Raw genomic sequence first — 19,771 nt, forward strand, 5'->3', positions numbered from 1 at the left:
GGCCGCAGATAGGTCCTCCAGTCCCGCCCCTTCCTTTCTATTGGCCTGCATCCCCTGTCAATCACACGTGCGCTGTGTTTGGGGAGGGGAGAAGTATGCGTCCTCTTACCCTTTCCCCTGCTGTTGGTCAGCTTCAGGAGTGAGGGCTCAATGTGAAGTGGGGAAGGAATGTGTCTCAGCTGCTCTCTATGGTTCACAGCTCCTAGACTCGGAATATAAGCTCCTTTACATTCTGCAGACGGTAAGAACAACGGGAATGCTGGAAACGGGTTGTCAAGGTTAAGTTTCCAATTTGAAAATGATTGTGGCCGTGATGGTCCGAGAATGTAAAACCTCAAACTGATAATTCAGTTCCTCTCAGTGTAAGCTAATAACAGCAACAATTTGCATTTGTATGGAACATTTCAGATATTTATCAAACTAAAATCTTTCAAACGTTGAATAAAAAGGTTTATTTTACGTTGTGTATCTTAAAAAAGGCAGAGAGTTTTCAGGAGGCAATTCCAGAGCTTGTGGTCTCAGCAGCTGAAATGGTGAATGCTGTATTTGAGTGCAGTACTCAATGCAATGACCAATAAAAGCAAGTGCAGCAAACACCTTCTTTACTATGGTGCCCTTTGGTTCATCTGAAGCAATTGTCTCAGGCAATTGGTCTTCAATATAATGAACTTTATCTTTAATGTCAAATATGGTCCAGCCACTTGTTAGCTTAATCCTTTATCACCATTAATTTCAGTTTTACTTGTTTTTCATGAAGTCATGCAAATTTAAGTGAGTCCCATTTTGTGATATCACACCACAGCCTTGTGCCAAACATGATTTGGAGTATATACCCTTGAGTTTAAGGTTACTTTCAGTATGGCACCTAGGAATCCAAATTGCTTTTGCAAAGTTAATTGTAATTCAGAATTCACAGAGGATGTCAAAAGCACGTGAATAATATGATTGGTATCCAACAATCATAATTATTAAAAACTCACATTCCAATTTTTCACACTATTTTCTCAAATGTATAATCAGGTATGAAGATGCAACATGAATGTTGGAAGTTTGGCAAGTGCAGAGCCTGACTAAAGCCGGAGTCTTTAGAAAAGGTGTATGCAGTCTGGAAACTAGATCAGTTTCTGGTTTGAACTTCACATGACTTGAAGTTGCATCATTGAAATGGGCTGTATATCCCACAGTCGCTAGTTTATAGTAGGTTGTAGTCTCCGTTAGTTAGGTAATGTATGTTTTGTTGATATGCTGACACACACACACACACACACACACACACACACACACACACACACACACACACATGACTTTTTAAAGAATAAAGTATATTTTTGGAAAAGAAAAGGGTCTGCAGCAGAGTGGGAACACAGAGGTAACCGCCCCATGGGAGGAGTGATGGAGCACGCAGGGCACTCTGTTCTCTCCACAACCAAACCAACTGTGTACAACTGGTTTAGGAAGTGGTGTTGAAGGATCCAGGAGAAGTTGCTTCAGTGCATATTGGTCTTGGTCAAAACTATTGCTGCTTTCCACCAATGGTGAAGGAAGAGAATGTTGAAGGTCATCATTGGAGTTTGAATCACAGAATTGATGCAGCACACAAGGAAACCATTTAACCATAATATCTGCACTGGCCTTCAGAATGGGAATATCTCACCCAATGCCATTCTCCTGCCTTCTCTCTCTAACCCTGTACATTGCAGTAATGGTCTAATTCCCTTCATGAATAATTTGATTCATGAACAAAGATTATGGGGTCTGCTTTGTGCAGGATGGATTTGAGTTGCTTAATGGAACAAAGATTATGGGGTCTGCTTTGTGCAGGATGGATTTGAGTTGCTTAATGTTTTTGGAGTTCCACTAATCGAGGCAAGTGGGGAGTATTCCATGACATTGACACATGCCGATGGTGGGCAGAGTGTGAAGTCACTGTAAATTCCCTAGCCTCTGACTTTTTGTAGTCACAAAGTTTATATGGCTGGTTACATTCAGTTTGTTGCCGAAGAAAACAGCAAGATGTTGATCGTGCGGAATGCAATGATGAAAATGCCCTTGAATGTCAATGCAAGCTCCTTCGATTCATTCCTATTATGGATGTCCATTGCCTGGCAATTACCTGTAATCATTCTAAGACTGGATCTTGTCAAAGTCTTGCTCGACATGTATATAGACCATTTCAGTGATTGAGGCAAACTGAATCGTCTGGAATATTGTACAATCATCGGGGAATATCTTCATTTCTGACCATCTGACATGAGCAAGGTCGTTGATGAAGCAGCTGAAGGTGTGTGGGCCGAAGACACCACCCTGAAGAAATCTTGCAGTGATGTCCTAGGGCTGAGATGATTGGACTCCAGTAAGCACAATCATCATCTTTTTTGTTCAGGAATACCCCAACCAGTGTAATATTTTCACACGAATTCAAATTTTGGTCCTTGATAAGACACTCCATCCAATGCTTCCTTGATATCACAGGCAAACATTTCCCAGCTTGCTCCCAGTCTGGTGACAATGGTATGCAGTGAGTTGAAATTAAAGTTTGGATCCAGTCCTACAGTCAGAGTACCTGAATGGTCTCTCCCTATTGTGAAAGTTCTGGTGCATCTGGAGATTGACTCACTGTGACTCCTTCCCTGCAGTCAAAGCAGAGTTTACACTGTGACTGTCAGTGAATTCCCATTTCAATGGGAACACGAATCTCTTTCCATGTTCATTACTTTTCCATCGTTCCTCTGAGTCAACAGTACTCTTATGATCTGATCAGCTTCATAATCAGCTGAATCCTTGTCCAAACGTACAACACTCGTATGGCTTCTCTCCAAAGTGAACAGTGATATTTCTTTAAATGTTCAAAATCCAGGAATATTCAGGTTACCATGAACTGGTTGTCTGTCAGATTCTGGTCTGCTGTTTGAGTTGAGTTTCCCCACCTCATATCCAATCGTGGAATCCTTACAATTCAGAAAGAGGCCATTTGGCCGATCAAGTTTGCACCAACCCATCGAGAAGCATCCTACTCAGATCCACCTCCTAATCTCTTCACATAGCCCTAAATTTCCCATGGTTAACCACCTAACCTATACACCCCTGGAATTAATATGCAATTTAGCATGGTCAATCCACTGGCCTGCACATTTCTGATCTGTGGGAAGAGCCCACACAAACACGGGGCCAGTGTGACAACTCCACACAGTCAGCCGAGTCAGGAATCGAACCGCGTCCCTGGCCATCTGAGGCAGCAGGGCGACACATTGTGACACTGCTACCTCCCTCTCATATTCTCTGTAGCCTATTGATCTGAAATTTTGAACAAAACTGGAAAAAAATGTAAGAGAACACACAAGGGCAGGTTGTGAAATGGAGCTGAATGAAACTGGAAATTTGTGGGACTGGTACAGGAGAAAGTTGTCATGAAAGCTGCTGGATATCATTCAAAACACTCCCAGTGTTTGGAGGACCAGCCACTCCCGCTCTGTCCTACAGTCCCGCCCCTTATTCACTCCCATTGGTTGGACTAATTGATTGATGGCCTTCTCTGCAGAATCGGCGGCATGGATTGCAATCGCTTTGAGTACGCGCTGACCAGACGGGAGGCCGACAATTACGCTTACAGCGGTTTCCATGCCTTTTGGAATTGTGGGTGTTTCTGCAGCCATGACCGAATATGTCTCTGGTATTTGCATCTCAAGCTAGAAAACGGATCGAGAGAGTTACAGCATTATTCAGGTGAAGGTCTCTCTCCAACCAGCAGCATTTATGAAGGTAATAAAATGTGAGGCTGGATGAACACAGCAGGCCAAGCAGCATCTCAGGAGCACAAAAGCTGACGTTTCGGGCCTAGACCCTTCATCAGAGAGGGGGATGGGGGGAGGGAACTGGAATAAATAGGGAGAGAGGGGGAGGCGGACCGAAGTGTGGTCTGGGGGGTGTTGGTCAACTATCATTAACAGAGAAAACGTTTTGCTGGAACAGAAAAGAAATTGCTGGATAAATGCTGGAGGTGTGGCAGCCTCGGAACGGAGAAAGCAGTTACAATTTCAAATTCAGTGGATCTTTGTCAGAAATGAAATTGTTTCAGTTTATTACAGCAGTTGTTCTGTTCCAGTTGGTATTTTGATCAGAAGCTGGGAATAGAGCTTGATTTTTGACCCAGAATTCCACACGAGTCAGGATGCTGTCTATTTTCATTAGCAGGATACCAACCCACTTAGATATTTCACATTTTGAAAAGCATTATCCATCCATACTATCCCTTTCTCTGGTCAACAGACTCTAAAAGTTAACTCTGACTCTTCTCCACAGAGGCTGCCAAACTTGCTCAGCATTTCCAGCAACTTGTTTTTGTTCCTGATTTACAGCATCCACAGTTCTTTCAGTTTTTAAAAAATTTATTTTGCATATCTGTTCTCCATCCATCTTCCACCCTCCACACAGTTCAAGTGCTGTTGACTGAGGATTTCCTATTCGTACCAACGATTGTGATTGAATCGGGGAGGTGGTTACATTGCAACTACATCTGAATCTTCTCCCAACTGAGAAAGAGCTCAAAAAAATTAGTCACAGTTTCTGAGGAGACTATAAATTACAGTACAGATGAATTGAATCATTTAGGCCATTTTTGGGGTGAGAGTACTGAAATACACTGCTGATGGTTTAAATCTGAAAGACTAATAGTGCATTCAAGTGACAGTCAGATGCACCCCGCCCCTCCAAAAAGATCACCAGAGGAATGGGCAGGATTTTATTTTAATTAAATTGGGACACAGGGACAACTGCAGGAGGTTGGAACCACTGGGAAGGGAGCAATGGGAATGATTGGGTCAGAGAAATAAAATTTCACATAGAGATATTGAGGTACTCACTTTGAACTATCCCACTCCAGGGCATGGCTGGCTAAGGACCTGGAAGCTGTGAGATGGAATTTTGCTCTGAACTGGTTGGGAATTCAGGTGTGAGTGACAGGCTTGTGGGAACATTCACCCTGGGGTTTCAAATTGGTGAGTGTTTCTGAGCTCTCTGGCCCTGTACTGGTAAGGTTGATGGATTTCAGTTCTCTGCAAATGTTGGATTTTTTTTAAATTCCCCTTCTTGCCATTTCTCCCATTTCCACTTACAGCATGCAGGCTCGAGGTCTATAGCAGATGAGGGACTATGGTCTATCTTGGCATTGATTTGGGTGTGCAAAAAGTATTAGGAGACAATGGCAGATCCTCCTCCTCAGAATGTCTGGCAGCAGAGAACCTAATCACTCTCCATCAGCAGGGAGCCACACCGCCCACAAAGTCTGGGATAATGGGAACTGCAGATGCTGGAGAATCCAAGATAACAAAGTGTGGAGCTAGATGAACAAATTGTGCTCCTAAGATGCTGCTTGGCATGCTGTGTTCATCCAGCTCTACACTTTGTTGTCTCACAAAGTCTTGGGTTAGTTTCTTTGGAGCAGAGAAAAGTGAGAGGGGACATGATTGAGATGTGTTAAAATGATGAGGGACATAGACAGAAGAGGCAGCATGAATAGTTCCCCTTGTTAGAGGGATCAATGACCGGGGGCATGAACTAAAGTAAAGGAGAGAAAGCTTATCAAAACTGGGAGAATTTTTTTCACCTGAAGTGCAGTGGGAATCTGGATCTCAATGCCTGCAAGTGTTATAGGTGCAGAAATCCTCAGTACACTTCAGAAGTATTCAGACACTTGAAATGCCAAAGAATTGGCAATGGGCCAGGTGCTGGAAAAGGGATTAGAGCAGTTCGTCTGTTTGAGGTTTGACTGGGAGAGACTCAATGCTTCGAAGGGTCTCTTTCGTGGCTCTGGATATGTGGACCATGAATCCAGCCACGTCTGTGCGATCAGAAACTGGGTGAATGTTCAGGTCAGTGAACAAGGGGTGGATGGTGACAGTGGGGAAAAAAAGGAATGAGTGGGTGAAGAGTGGGAATTACTTACTGTCAAAAGGGTTCACGTTGCAAAATCAGAGGGGATGATGATGATGGAGAAGTAAAGAGATAAAAGAAGTGTTCAGATGAAGGCTGTGACTAGGCCGTTAGCAACCCCGAATGCAAAGTAAAGACAATCAGTGGAAAAACATAAAGAAAAGGACCAGATGAAAACCATTTAGACTGAGGTGAGAAGATTTTCTTTTAATCCAGAAAGTGCTGGGTATGTGAGATTCTTTGCAACAGGAAGTGGCTGAGTCGTTTACACTCGCTGATATAGTTCTGAAGGCCAAAGGAATTGAAGGATTTGGGGTTCCTGACCTGGACGCTCAGTCATAATCAAATTGATGAGCAGAGCAGGCATGAAGGGACGAGTGGTCTGTACATGCTGTTATTTTTGAAGTTTCTATGACTACCACAGAAATGGAGAAGTGACCAGAATAAGTAGGGACCCAGGAACAACAGCATAATATATAACTCACTGTGAATGGAGAAATGGGAACAATGTATGGGATGGATGCAGGGAATGAGTACAGAGCAGAAAAGTGCTCTTCTGCACCAGAAACGCGCAGACTAAGTCTGCACACAAAGGTCCATCAGGTATCTACAGCCCGTGTTTACAGGGCCATGGGGATGGGAGGGAGGATCAATTTGGGATGAGAAACAAGGCAGGAGATCATCCAACACCAATCTCCGCACCCCCCGGCCCCGCCCAACTGGTTACTGAGGCTCATCTTGGTCTGACCCACTCCTGAATAGGACTGGGTTAAGCTTCAGGAAGTTGCCAGCTCATAGATGGCTCTGTCAGCTGGGTGGGGTTGGAGTGGTTCAAGGAACAGGTTTTGAGCGATATGAGTAGGCATCTTCCCTGCTCCTCTTCCTCCTCCTCTCATGGCTCTTTTACTGGAGCTGTGTTGGTAAGCGTTTCTAAACTCTTTTGTTTTCCTGGCATCCTCCTAATGTACCTGTAGGTGGTCACTGAGAGTATTAGAATTTTAAACGGGTGATGTTTTATCAATGTTTCTTCTGCAGTTCTTGTAACAAATCTTAAAAAAAAACTTGTAAATCCATTTTGCTCCGCCAGTTTTTTTTAAAAATAAAATCTCATTCTTGAATGTGGACAAGTTTAAGGAGCAAGAAACCAGAGAATATCGTCAATCCCCAGGAGTCTGTTGAGCAGGTAAGACTGGACCACATGAACCATGAGCATATCCCTATGCATTCTTTCTGAGAATTCTCACACTGTAATCATGAACAAACATTGATAGGTGTATAAGTTAACCAACAAAATTGACATTTATGTAGCAATCTCAGTACAATGAAATGCTCACTGGAATTTCACAGACATATGATATCACAAGGTTTGTCACCAAGAGACATAAAGCTGATGATCAAGAGCATTGTGAAATGTATCAGCTTGAAGGGCAATTTTGAAATGGAGGAAGAGTTACAGATGTTTAAGGAGGCAACTACATAACTTGAGGCTGAAGCTCAAGGTTATTAATGGGTGGAAAAGGACAATTTCAGATGCTGCCAGAACTACTGAGAATTTACAGCATTTTGTTTCTCCATTTGTTCTTAGTTCTGAGGAGTAAAGGGATCAAATTGTTTGGGAAGAAAGCTCATTGACTTCCGAATCTCCCACCTCTGTAGTTTTGTGTAAATACTGACTGATTTTTATGGTAAACATACAGTTTACATTTTAATTTTTTTCCCCAGTCTTGACTTCTCAAATGGCCGGATTAATTTCTCTCAATTTTGCAACCCGTGTGTGTTCTTCTGTTTTCAATGTCTTTTTCTTTTTTGTTTGCAAGGTTGGTTTGCAATTTAAGGTGCAGATGAAACCATATCCAGATCTGACAGTCCCTGACTTTATCATAACCATATTGTTAAAAGACTTTGAACACTGAAGGAAGAAACACCATTCATACTGGGGAGAAGCACACGTTTTCTCTGTGTGTGGAAGAATCTGAAGGTTAATCTAAAATGTCAAAACACCAATGCAGTCAGAATGGAGAGAGTGTGGAAATTTTTTTTCACTCATCACAGCTGAATGCTCACCAACTCAAATCGTGAATTTGAAGGCAGGAATCTGGAATTTGTTTGTAAAATAATGGTTGGTCAAGAGTGCATGGCCCCACTAAGAGGTAAAATGCTTTTCTTAGCTTTGGAATTTATATATAGAGAGAGGAAAAAAATGCATCTGCATGTAGCTGAAGATGTACAGCCAGTTCTAAAATGGAAACGTGTATCAATTAACTGTGTGATAGGAAATTTTAGGCTTGTTTTGATGTTTTGGCAACAAGCTGGAATCAGCCAATTAATTTAAACCAGTGGGGAGTGCTGTCCGTTTTAACCTTCGCATTACTGCTTCTGCAATCAGTCCTGATTGGTGTTTTTTTGCACGTGCTGTCATTGAAGGTGAAGTGTGTTGTGAGGTACAGATCTAGTAGTTTCATGTTGGTGTCTTTATTGAGGTTGTTGGTCTCCTGGGTTGCTTGCCTACCTTATCATCATCTATCCTGGTGTCCTTAATGATATTGAGGAATTCCTGGGATGAGTGAATGGAATGGGTAGCATTGCCCACAAAGTATTTCAATTTGTTGTAGTTCATTGGCAAGTCTATATGTTGGTGTGCCTGATTGTGAGACAATGGGTCTGAGAGGGACCCCTGGTTTGTGTACCTTGGGGTGTCCATAGAATCGGGATGTGTTGGATCCCTCTGGCTTCATTTTTTTTGGTCGTCTGCCTTGTTGATGTCTCCAAAGTTGTGTAATTTGTTCAGAGTAATTGCAATCCAATTCCCGAATGGTGATGCAGTCGTATTACTGTTTAAAGTGGACATGCACATATTGTTGATGAAAGATACTAACTCATGCAGTATAGAATCTACATGTAGATAAGTGAGAAACAAGGAAATAAGAGTGTTATATGGAGCACCAAACTGTAGTGATGATGTTGAGATTGCTTTAAACATGAAATCAGAGATGCATGTGGTAAAACAATATCTATCATTGTGAGAGATGTTAATCTGCATACAGATATGGTGAATAAAAAAGCCACAATACCACGGAGGGGAAATTAGTATAGTGTGTACAGGATGTTTTCTTGATGAATAGTTTGTGGAACCAATGAGTGAAGAGAACATTTTAATCTGGGGTATTTAAGCAATGAGAAATGAATAATCAACAATGTCATTGTGAAAGACCATTTGGGGATGAATGACCATAAAAGAACACAATTTTTCATGAGGTTGAAGATTAAGGTGACGATGATATGAGGCATACTTTGGCTGTAATGGATTGAGAAATGTTTCTCACGTGACAGTGTTCCAACAATGGCAAACATTCAAAGAGTGAATCAGTGAATGACAAAAATGTCATTCCTGTATGCTGCAAGAGAACAAAGAAAAGAATGGCCAAACCATGGAGTAAGTGACAAGTTAAAGTTAATGTTAGATGCAAAAAAAAGGCATTCAGATTAGCAAGAAGAAAACAAAAGATCTCAGGATTGGGAACAGGTTAGAAGGCAGAAAAGGAGGACCAAGAGATTAAATAAAAAGGGGAAGTTGAGTATGAGAGTAAACTTGCAGGCATGTAACAACTGACTGTAAACATTCTGTGTGTATATAAAGGGTAAAGGATTGGTTTTAACTAATATAGGTCTATTCCAGTCAGAAACGGTGAAATTTATAATGGCACGAGAAATGATTTTAGACAAATTGATGGGATCAAAAGCTGATACATCCCCGTTGACTTAAAGAAGGGGTCTTCAACATAATGGATGTATTGCTGGCTATCTTCCACAATTTCTTTGACACGTTGACAGTTCCTCCAGACTACAGGGTAGTTACTGTAATCATAAGATTTAAAAGGGAAGAGAAAAACCCTTTAATTGTGGACCAGTGAGTTTGCGATAAATCTTATGGATGATGCTCAATTCCATTATCAAGGATTTTGGAACACAGTACTTAGAATACAATAACAGAAGCAGACAGTCACCATAGATTTACAAAAGGGAAATCATTCTTGACAAATCTGATGACTGCCTTTTCAGGATGTCACGAGTACAGTTGATGATGGTGACCCAGTAGATGTGTTTCTTAGGTTTTATAAAGACCTTTGAAGAAGCCATACGTTAGAGATTAATGTGTATGGTTGAAATGCCAGGGATGGGGGTGAGTGTATTGAGTTGGTTACAAAACTGGTCAGCAAGTAGTCAATGTGGATTTAAAATAAATGTGTCTTTTGCCCAATGGCAGACAGTAACTAGTGGGGTATAACAGGGGTCTGTTCTTGAATTCCAGCTATGCACAATGTATGTTACTCATTTAGATGAGGAAACTAAATATAATTTTTCAAACATTTTAGATGGCACAAAGCTGGGTGGAAGTGTGTGCCATGAGAAGTGTGCACACATGTTGCAGTGTGATCTGGAGAAGCTTCATGAGTGAAAATTAATGTTGGTTATGATATATTTGGATAAATGTAAGCTTACCCACTTTTTAGCAATAAAAAATGCAGATTATTATTTGAATGGCACGTGGGAGTTTTCAACGAGACCGCCGGATCCTTGTGCACCAGTTGCTGACAGTAAGTGCGCAGGTGCAGCAAGCAGTAAGGAAGACAAATTACCTGTTGGCCTTTATAGATTGAGGATCCGAATTCAGGAACAAGAATGCTTAGCTGCAACTGCACAGGGCCTCAGTAAGTCCACACCTGTAGTGTTGTGTACAGTTTTGGCATGCTTATCTGAGGAAGAGTGTTCTTTCTTTCGACAGGGTTCAGCATGTGTTTACCAACTTGACTCCTGGGATGGTCAGAATACCGTATGAAGAGCGATTGAGTCAGTTAAAATTGTATTCACCGGAGTATGGAAGAAAGAGGGGATCTCATCGAAATCTCCTCCAAATTCCAAACAGGACTGGACAAGTTAGATGCAGGAAGGATGTTCCAATAGTGGGGAATTACAGAACAAGGGGCCAGAGTTTAATGGTATGGGATAAATATTTTAGGACTGAGATGAGGAGAAGCACCATCACCAGGAGAGTGCCTGGAAGTGCATTCCTTTTTTCTCTCCCTTTCAAAATAAATTAATCTCCATGTCTTGTTTTCACAGTCTCTTCCTGGTATCGCATTTGCTTAACAGGGACCCATTTAGGAAAAGCATCCCAAGCAGATAACAGATGTCTCGTTTCATTCAGACAAATGTCTAAGCTTTTACTTAAATTTCTAACTTTTGGGCTTACACCCAAATGTCTGTGAATAACTTCAATATGACTATACATGTACATGTCAGCACTAGGAGCAGATATGTGCCATTTAGCCACTCTCGCCTGCTTGGTCATTAAATAAAATCATGACTGAACTGAGTGTAGCTTCAATTCCACAATGCTATCTATCAAAATAACGTTTGACTCTCTCTTGTTGACCATCAAGATATTTAGCATTACTATTAAAAAAACTACATCCTTCATCTTAGATAGCAGCCCACCAATGTTTATTTGTTAATTTGTTTGTGGGATGTGAATGTTGGTAGCTGGCCAGCATTTATTGCCGATCCCTCATTGTCCTTGAGGGAATGGTGGTGAGCTGGCTTCTTGAACTGCAGCGGTCTTAGTTTTATAATTCGCCCCACTATGTTGTTGGGGAGGGAATTCCAGAATTTTGACACAGCAACTGTGAATGAATTGTGATACATTTCCAAGTCGGGATAATGAGTAATCAGCAGGGGAAATGGTGGTTGTTGGTTATCCCATGTATCTGCTGCCCCAAAAGCCATTTGTGTAACTGAAGGTCGGTGGTGGAGGGAGTGGATGTTTATGGATGTAGTGCCAGTGAAGTGGTTTGCATTGTCCTGAATGGTCTCAAGCTTCTTGAGTCTTAATGGAATTGCACCCATCCAGTGGGAAGTTATTCCATTTCACTTTTATAGAAGATGGACAGGCTTTGGGAAGTCAGCAGGTGATTTACTCACGGCAGTATTTCCTCGGTTTTGACCTACACTTGTATTCACTCTGTATATGTGGCAAGTCTAGTTGGGGTTCTGGTAAGTGGGACCCACCTGCATATTAACAGTGGGACATTTAGTGACGGTAATGCCATTGAATGTCAGTGAATTGTGATTATATTTTGTCTTATTTGAGAATGTCATTGCTTGCCATTTATATGGAGCAAATGATACCTGTCACTTGTTAGCACAAGCCACAATATTGTGCAGTTTTTTTGTGTGCTTGGACTTGTTCTCCGTTACTGTGTCTCCGAAATCTTCTCTCTCCACAAGGCAAGCATCATTTCTGGATGCTCCTTTTCTTTTCTCTGCAAAGAGAAATAACGTCTTAAAACATAGGATAGAAGTGCTGACTTGATTTGTTCTTGGAGCTGTCATCTAACTCCTGTGTTAAGACTGACGGACAGACTAAACACGGAAGATGTTTCCACTCGTGTGTGGACACAAAACAAAAACAGATACGAGTCACAAATGAATTGATTGTACAATTCAGAAATCAGTTCTTTGACTGAGTAGAGAACAAGAAGCTGTTGGAAATATTCAGTCTCGATGATAACATCTCTGGCTTGAGAAAAAGCGTTAACTTTCCCTTTCTGTGGACTGATAGAGAGAAGTCATGTAATACAAAGTGCATTTCTCTCTCAACTGCTGAATATTTCTAGTTGATTGAGTCGGCTTTTGTTTATTCAAAGAGTGCTGAGACTATGAAACTCATTACAGGAAATGATTGACATCTCAGTCTTTTCTGAAGCTCGTGTGTAACATTTCACGCTTGCCTGAACATCTTAAATTACTGACATATCAGCACAGTCACCCCACAGGAAGACTCTTCACACTTCAGTGTGAGAACGAATTTATTTAGTTTTCCTACCTGGCATCATTCAGCTTTGAAATTTGAAATTATTTTATCACCAATAAATGCATTCTTCTTGCGGGGCGAAATTCAAATATTCTACACAGGAAAGGTGTATATTTTGTTCACCTTACCCGTTGAGTGTGTGTTCATATCTTTGTTCTGCTGTTAATTAGAACCAGGACAGACAGGAACCAGAGATAATGGGAACTGCAGATGCTGGAGATTCCAAGATAATAAAATGTGAGGCTGGATGAACACAGCAGGCCAAGCAGCATCTCAGGAGCACAAAAGCTGACGTTTCGGATTCCTTCATCTTTCATCTTTCGATAAGGATTTGAAAGGTGAAAATTAGAAATCGAGTGAGTGAGTATTCAACGAAGCTTTATAAAGTCTGACAGTAGCCCCCGTCACTGAATTGAAAAATACCGATCCCGGTTTTGTCACGAACAGACTGGAATTGCTGAATTTCTCTGTTTGCCGGGCAGGGCTGTTTACCGCCACGATTATTGGGGGCAACGTTATCTGAGCCGTGTGAGTCCGCCATCTTTATCCGGGGCCAACTGGAAGCGGAGCGCACGCATGTCCTTTATTTGCTGGGAACGGGGCGAGGGGAAGGAGAACAGGATTTACGAACCACAACTTCAAACCAAGAGAAATGCTTTTCTTTTTCTGTTCTGAATCTCTATCCTGGACTGATCGTGATTGATCTGTAAGATTGCAAAATCCATGTCAGCAGAGGAATTGGCAGACTTAAACCTGAAACCAAACTGTCAAAGAGTAACTCGATTGATGAGGATCTGAATATTATCAGCATCTGAATGTGGTAGCGTTCAGGTATGTATGTGTGTGTGTCTGTGAAAAAAAGATTTAAGGTATCAAATTGAGATACACTATCTGTGGTTAGATTACACTTGATTAGCTGTTTTCTGTTCTCAGACGTGCTGCCAGGAACGATCTAACAGCCATGGCGTGGATGTAGCACAAAATTCCCTGATTGATAACAATCTGTAGGTTTAGTATATAAGAAGGACCATGTAAAAATGTCAAAAAGTGCGGACCATTCAGTCCATGCCAACTCTCCAGAGCAATCCAGTCAGGCCTATTCCCTTGTTTTATCCCTGTATCTTTGCATATTTCTCTCAAGTGCTCGTTCAGTATTTGTTTGAAATCAACCAAGATCCAATTTTCTTTGCTGACTAATTAATCTATTTTGTTACCTTCAGATATCTTTGCATGTGAATCCCTCAGACTCTGCACACTTTTTAGTGTTGTGATATTGCCGCTTCCTGTCCCTTCTGCTAAAATACATCACTTCACTCTGAGAGAGGTATCCCTAGAAATTGATTAATAAGAAATATTTTTGATCAAAGTTTTGGGAAGATGATCAGTGAATGAGAGCGGAGTTACAGAGAAACTATTTCCACTGAGCGGGGAATTGAGGATGAGCAGTAACAGTCTGAACACAACGTCAGTACCAGCATATTTTCAGGTCATGTTTTTCAGATCCTTATAACTGTTTGATGGTGCAGGGACTGCAGAATTCCATATTCAATCTGGAAGGTTGGAAACTGTCAAAGTGAAAGAAAGTTGCTGTGCCTTCAGGTCCTGTGAGCTTCATTAGAATGGTGCAGTAGTCCATCAGGGCAAACTGGTACAAAAGATGATGTCATATGAGCTGGAGAGACAGACACAGAACTGGCTTAGCATCGAAGACAGAGTGTAGCAGTGGAAAGATACTTTTCAGAACGGAGGGTTTTGATTAGTGATGTTCCACAGGAATCAGTGCCTGGGACCTCTGCTGTTTGTGGTCTGCATAAATAACTTGGAAGAAAACGTGACTGGTCTAATCAGTAAGTTTGTGGACAAGACAAAAGTTGTCAGAGTTGCAGATAGTGAGAAAGATTGTCAGATGATACAGCAGAGCATAGATCAGTTGGAGTTACGGGCAGAAAGATGACAGATGTAGTTTAATCTTGACAGATATGTGGGGATGGAATTTTGAAGGTCAAGTACAGGTGGAAATTAGAGTAAATTGCAGAACTCTTAGGAATATTGATGTGCAGAAGTATCTGTGTGTGCAGGTCCACAGACTAGTGAAAGTGACAGTGCGGATAGACAATTTAGTATAAAAGGCCTTTGGCACGACTGCCTTCATTGGAAGGTGCATTGACGAGATGGACAGGCAAGTAATGCTGCTACTTTGTAGAACTGTAGTTAGGCCACAATTAGAATATTGCATACAGTTCTGGTCACCACATGTGGATGTGGATGCTTTGGAGAGGGTACAGAAAAGGTTTCCCAGGATGTTGCCTGATATGGGGGAGTTTAACATTGAAGAAAGGTTGGAAAGACTTGGTTTGTTTACACTGGGATGCTGCAGGTTGAGAGGGTGGCCTGAGAGAAGTTTATAAGATTGTGAATGGCATGGATAGAGCAGAATGTGTGAGACATTTCTTTTTTTCCCAGGGTGGAGGATTTCAATTACCAGGGGACACAAATTCAAGCTGCAGGGGGAATGTGTAACAGAGATATGTGAGACAAGTTTTTCAGACAAAGGTTGCTGAGTGCCTGGAATGTGTTGCCACAGGAGGCGATGGAAGCGGTCGCAGCAGCAGCAGTCAAATAAGCACCTGGCTGAGTACACAAACAGAAAGGGAAGAGAGGAATACTGATCCTGTGAATCAAGACAGTCTTAGCATGGAGGGGCAGAATGTGCAGGCATAGACTTGGAGTGCTAAAGGGCCTGTTCCTGTGCTATATTGTTCTTTGTTCTGAACAGAGGATTTCATCTGGCCTGGCAAGTTAAAATGAAACTCATGGTCCAGCTTGCAGACTGAATGGATTTTTTTTTCTGCAGAATAATCACCCAATCTGTATTTGCTATTCACAATGTGGAGCAGGCCCCATCATAAGCAGTGAGGACAGTAATTAAAATGTGTAAGGTACAAATGATTCACCATTTATTTTCATCTTGCAAAACTTTGAAGATAGCCTGAAGAAAGATATGTTATTTGCAGAGTGGGTTATGTGAAAACCATTGCCAAAGTATTACATTCTAACTGAACTATAGGCTAAAATAAACTCTAACTGACAGAATGAACACAGTCCCTGTTTTTTCAGCAGGTTTAATTTTTAATAAGATATATTCTGACATATTGAGCAAGTCAATAATCTCTTCCAGTCAAAATTTGCTGGTGAGAGTCCTGGAAGTGTTGGTTTTCCCATGCACCACTTGATCTTGTGTTTCTGTCCGGTGAGTTTGGGAGATTCTGTTAAAACTTTGTTTGAATTACTGGCAGATGAAGCCCATCTCCTTTAATGCTCTCCATATTTCTCACTTTTCTCACAAAGGACACTTTTATGCAGCCCCAGATTTGGCATTGGGTTCCTTTCCCTGTAGTTTAATACTGAGCCAGTTCTATTGTTATAACAATCCAACAGCTTTCATGATCGCATTGTCCACTTGTCTGCCGCATGAACGATAAGATTTATTCAGTCCAGTTTTAAAGTTCTGCCTCTTTCTGTTTGTCATCCATTTTACAGGAAGTTGGAGCATTTGCAGTCAGTGAACTCAAATGTCACTTTAGATTCTGACGGGAATGTTGAATTCATCATGTCTTGAATATCGTCAGGCTTTGGTCATGGAAGCCAAAACCAGTGTCCGCACTGAGAAGCCATGGAAATGTGAGGACTATGAGAAGGAATTCAAATATCCATCTTGCCTGGAAAGTCATCAGTGCAGTCACACTGGCGAGAGACTGTTCACACTGGTGAGAAACCATTCGGGTGCACTCACTGTGCGACTCGCTTCAAGCGACCATCTAAACTCTCAATACACCAGCGTGTTCACGCTGGGGAGAGACTGTTGATCTATTCCATTTGTAGGAAGCATTCCATTCACTCATCTGACCTCGTGAAACACCAGCAAGTTCATTCTAATGAGAGGCCTTTTAAATGTTCAGACTGCGGGAAATGCTACAAGTGTTCTGAAGAACTGATGTCCCATCAACGTGTTCACACTGATGAGAGACCAATAAGATACTCTCACTGTGGGACTGAGTATAGATGAATGTGTAAACTCACTGTACACCAATGAATTCACATGGGGAAGATACCATTCACTTGCTTCAAGTGCAGGAAGGGATTCACCAGATTATTGTACCTGCTGCAACACCAGCAAGTTCATTCTGACGAGAATGTGGGAAATGCTATAAAGATTCTGGAGAATTAGCACCCGTGAACTTGTTCATGTTATTGGAATAACTTCTGAATGTTCAGATTGCAGAAAATGCTTTAAAAGTTCTCAACAATTGATGATCCATCAATGTGTTTACACAGGTGAGAGACTGTTCCAGTGCTCTCACTTTGAAACTGGGTTCAAGTGATCATTTCACCTCATTGTATGCCAGTGATGTCACACTAGGGAGAGATTGTTTGCCTGCATGGACTGTGGTAAGGGATTCACTCAAACACCCAAGCCCCTGAAATATGAGTGAATTCACAAGTAACCAAAGTGGTTGCATTTTGCTATTAATTATATTTGGCAGTGGGCACATTTCATTGTTGTCTATTTCTACCAATGTTAAATTGACTTTCCTTCAAATATAGGTTTTTATTTTATGGATAAAAGTCAAATAAGTTAGCTTTGTGTTTAACACAAAACTTACATTTTGTTTTCAAATGTCCCAAGCACAAGCTAATTTCTTTTGGCCTTCTTGGCGAGTGGATTCAGATACAGAAGCAGGAATGTCCTTCTGTCATTCCACAGGTCTCAGTGAGACCATAGCTGGATTATTGCATGCAATTTATGCCTCTTTATTCTTGTGGAAGGTTGTTTCGGCTGTGGAGGGAGTACAATGAAGGCTGACCCAAATGATTCCTGGAATGAGATAATGGGAACTGCAGATGCTGGACAATCCGAGATAACGGAGTGTGGAGCTGGATGAACACAGCAGGCCAAGCAGCATCTTACTGACATGTGAATAAAGACCAGATCAGTATTCACTCGAGTTCAGAAGACCAGAACCATGGGTCAGACTTTAAGGATATGGGCTAAGCTATTTAGGACTGAGATAAGAAGTTTCCTCGCCTCCGGAATTATCTGCCACAGAAAGTACTTGAAGCCAAACCATTGAATGTATTTAAGAAGGATTTGGATATATGTCTTGGGGTGAGAGGGATCAGGATATGGAGAGAAAGCTGGAACAGATGGATGAACAGCCATGATCGTGTTAAATGGTGGAGCAGGCTTAAATGACCAAACAGCCTACTTCAATTTTCTTTGTCAATGGTTATTATTTTCCCTAATACTTTTTCACTTCTGATCATTATTATGGTGCTTTCCTCCTTTTTTGCTGCTTAACTACTTAGTCTTTTTTTAAAATGGTGTAAGTGTTCCCTACGGTGAATTGGCCACTTGCTCTTGCTGCAATCCTAATGTGTCTGAATGAAACCAAGAAACAAAGCCCTGTTCGTTGCCATTGAGAAATTTGAAAGAACCTCTTTGCTGTTTACTCAATAGCACTAATAATAAATCACATAATATCGTGGGCTATGTTAATGTCTCTTTTAATCTGTCCTTCTATGTTCAAATACTTACGCAGATATATAGTCATTCTATCCTTGCAACCCATTAGAGTTGTGCACTTTATTTTATATTGTTGATGTACATTCATCCCATCAAAATGTTTGACCTTACACTTCTCCACAGTGAATTTCATCCACCTCTGATCCACATACCCCACTAACTTTACAAAAGTTTACAAAAAATTATGAGACGTTCATTGAATGGAGAGTTGGGTGGACATGTCAATTACTAAGGGACCTAAGTTGAAGGCGAAAGGATTTATGTTTAAAGGAGATGTAGGAGGAAAGCATTTAGACAGAGTTGTTAGTGCTTGGAGTACTCTGCCAGAGGAGGTGGTAGAGATGGATTTGATAGATATATGAATAAGCAGAGAATAAAGTGATACGGATAGCACAGGGACAAAAGGTTTTTAGTTTAGAAAGACATTATGTATCAACACAGTCCTGATGGCCCAAAGGGTCTGTTTCTTTGCTGTGTTGTTCTTCTTTCTACTGCTCTCTTTCTTACTGCTCACATTTCTCTCTGTTTCCTAATCCTGACCTATGCACAAATATTGATGCTGTCCCCTCTAGTCCTCTGTTTAGAGCATTAATATATATTTGGAAAAAACAAGGGTCTCAACGTTGCTACCGAGGGAATTTCAATAGATTCATTCAACTATCCTGAAAATATCCATGAGCCACAGTTGTATTTCCTTTCTCTCAGCTAATTTTGTACATGTATTGTTATTGTAGTTATTTTCTCCAAAAACATAAACTCACGGGTCAGCTCGAGAACATTGAATCACATACTTTCTGGAAGTCTTGGACGAGCATGAACTGTATTCCTCTGATCAATCCCATATTTCACATGTTCAAAAGAAAAAGCAGGTCATTAACAGCAAGTTCGCTAGCATCATGTTTCCTTGAGAAATTTATGGCTACTTCTCATGAATTAACTGATCTTTACCCATGTGACTCTTCATTTTACCTTCACTGTTGTCTCTACAACTTTCCAAGCAACCGAAGTAAATTGGCTTGTCTATAACAGTTGGATATATTCTTGCAACTTCTGTTTAACAAATGACTAACCTCTGCAATTCCCCTGTATTCCAGCACTACTCTTGATAAACTTACAAATTCAGCAAAGTTTCTGATCACTTCGAGCAGACTTTGTAAGTAGAGGTGGAGACCACCACTGAGACAGTTCTCATTCTTCCATGTGGCTCACCATCTCAGAAGATACCCATTTTGAAAAAGCCTGATCGGTATTTTCTTGCCGTACATCCGCTGAATACCATAACATTGTTACAGCTCCACTTGTCTCACGTTCAAAGCCATTTTCAAACGTTAAACACAAGCACAAGACTGATAAACTTAGAAGGGGTGATGTGTACTGAGCACATTCAT

The 19,771-nt window shown here is 41.2% G+C and overlaps 1 long non-coding RNA gene across 3 annotated transcripts; it reads left to right on the plus strand.

The window, feature by feature from the left end:
- Positions 1-86: 86 nt before the first annotated feature.
- LOC125455280 (uncharacterized) lies at positions 87-18,319 on the plus strand. Of its 3 annotated transcripts, none has more exons than XR_007248204.2 (4): positions 87-241; positions 12,970-13,159; positions 13,282-13,630; positions 16,340-18,319. It is a non-coding gene; the product is annotated as an uncharacterized LOC125455280 (long non-coding RNA). The 3 variants fall into 3 exon arrangements; XR_007248205.2 differs by having other exon boundaries at positions 12,970-13,155; XR_009446269.1 differs by having other exon boundaries at positions 12,970-13,630.
- Positions 18,320-19,771: the final 1,452 nt, after the last annotated feature.

Source organism: Stegostoma tigrinum, chromosome 10 (genome assembly GCF_030684315.1).
Source record: "Stegostoma tigrinum isolate sSteTig4 chromosome 10, sSteTig4.hap1, whole genome shotgun sequence".
Classification (NCBI taxonomy): domain Eukaryota; kingdom Metazoa; phylum Chordata; class Chondrichthyes; order Orectolobiformes; family Stegostomatidae; genus Stegostoma; species Stegostoma tigrinum.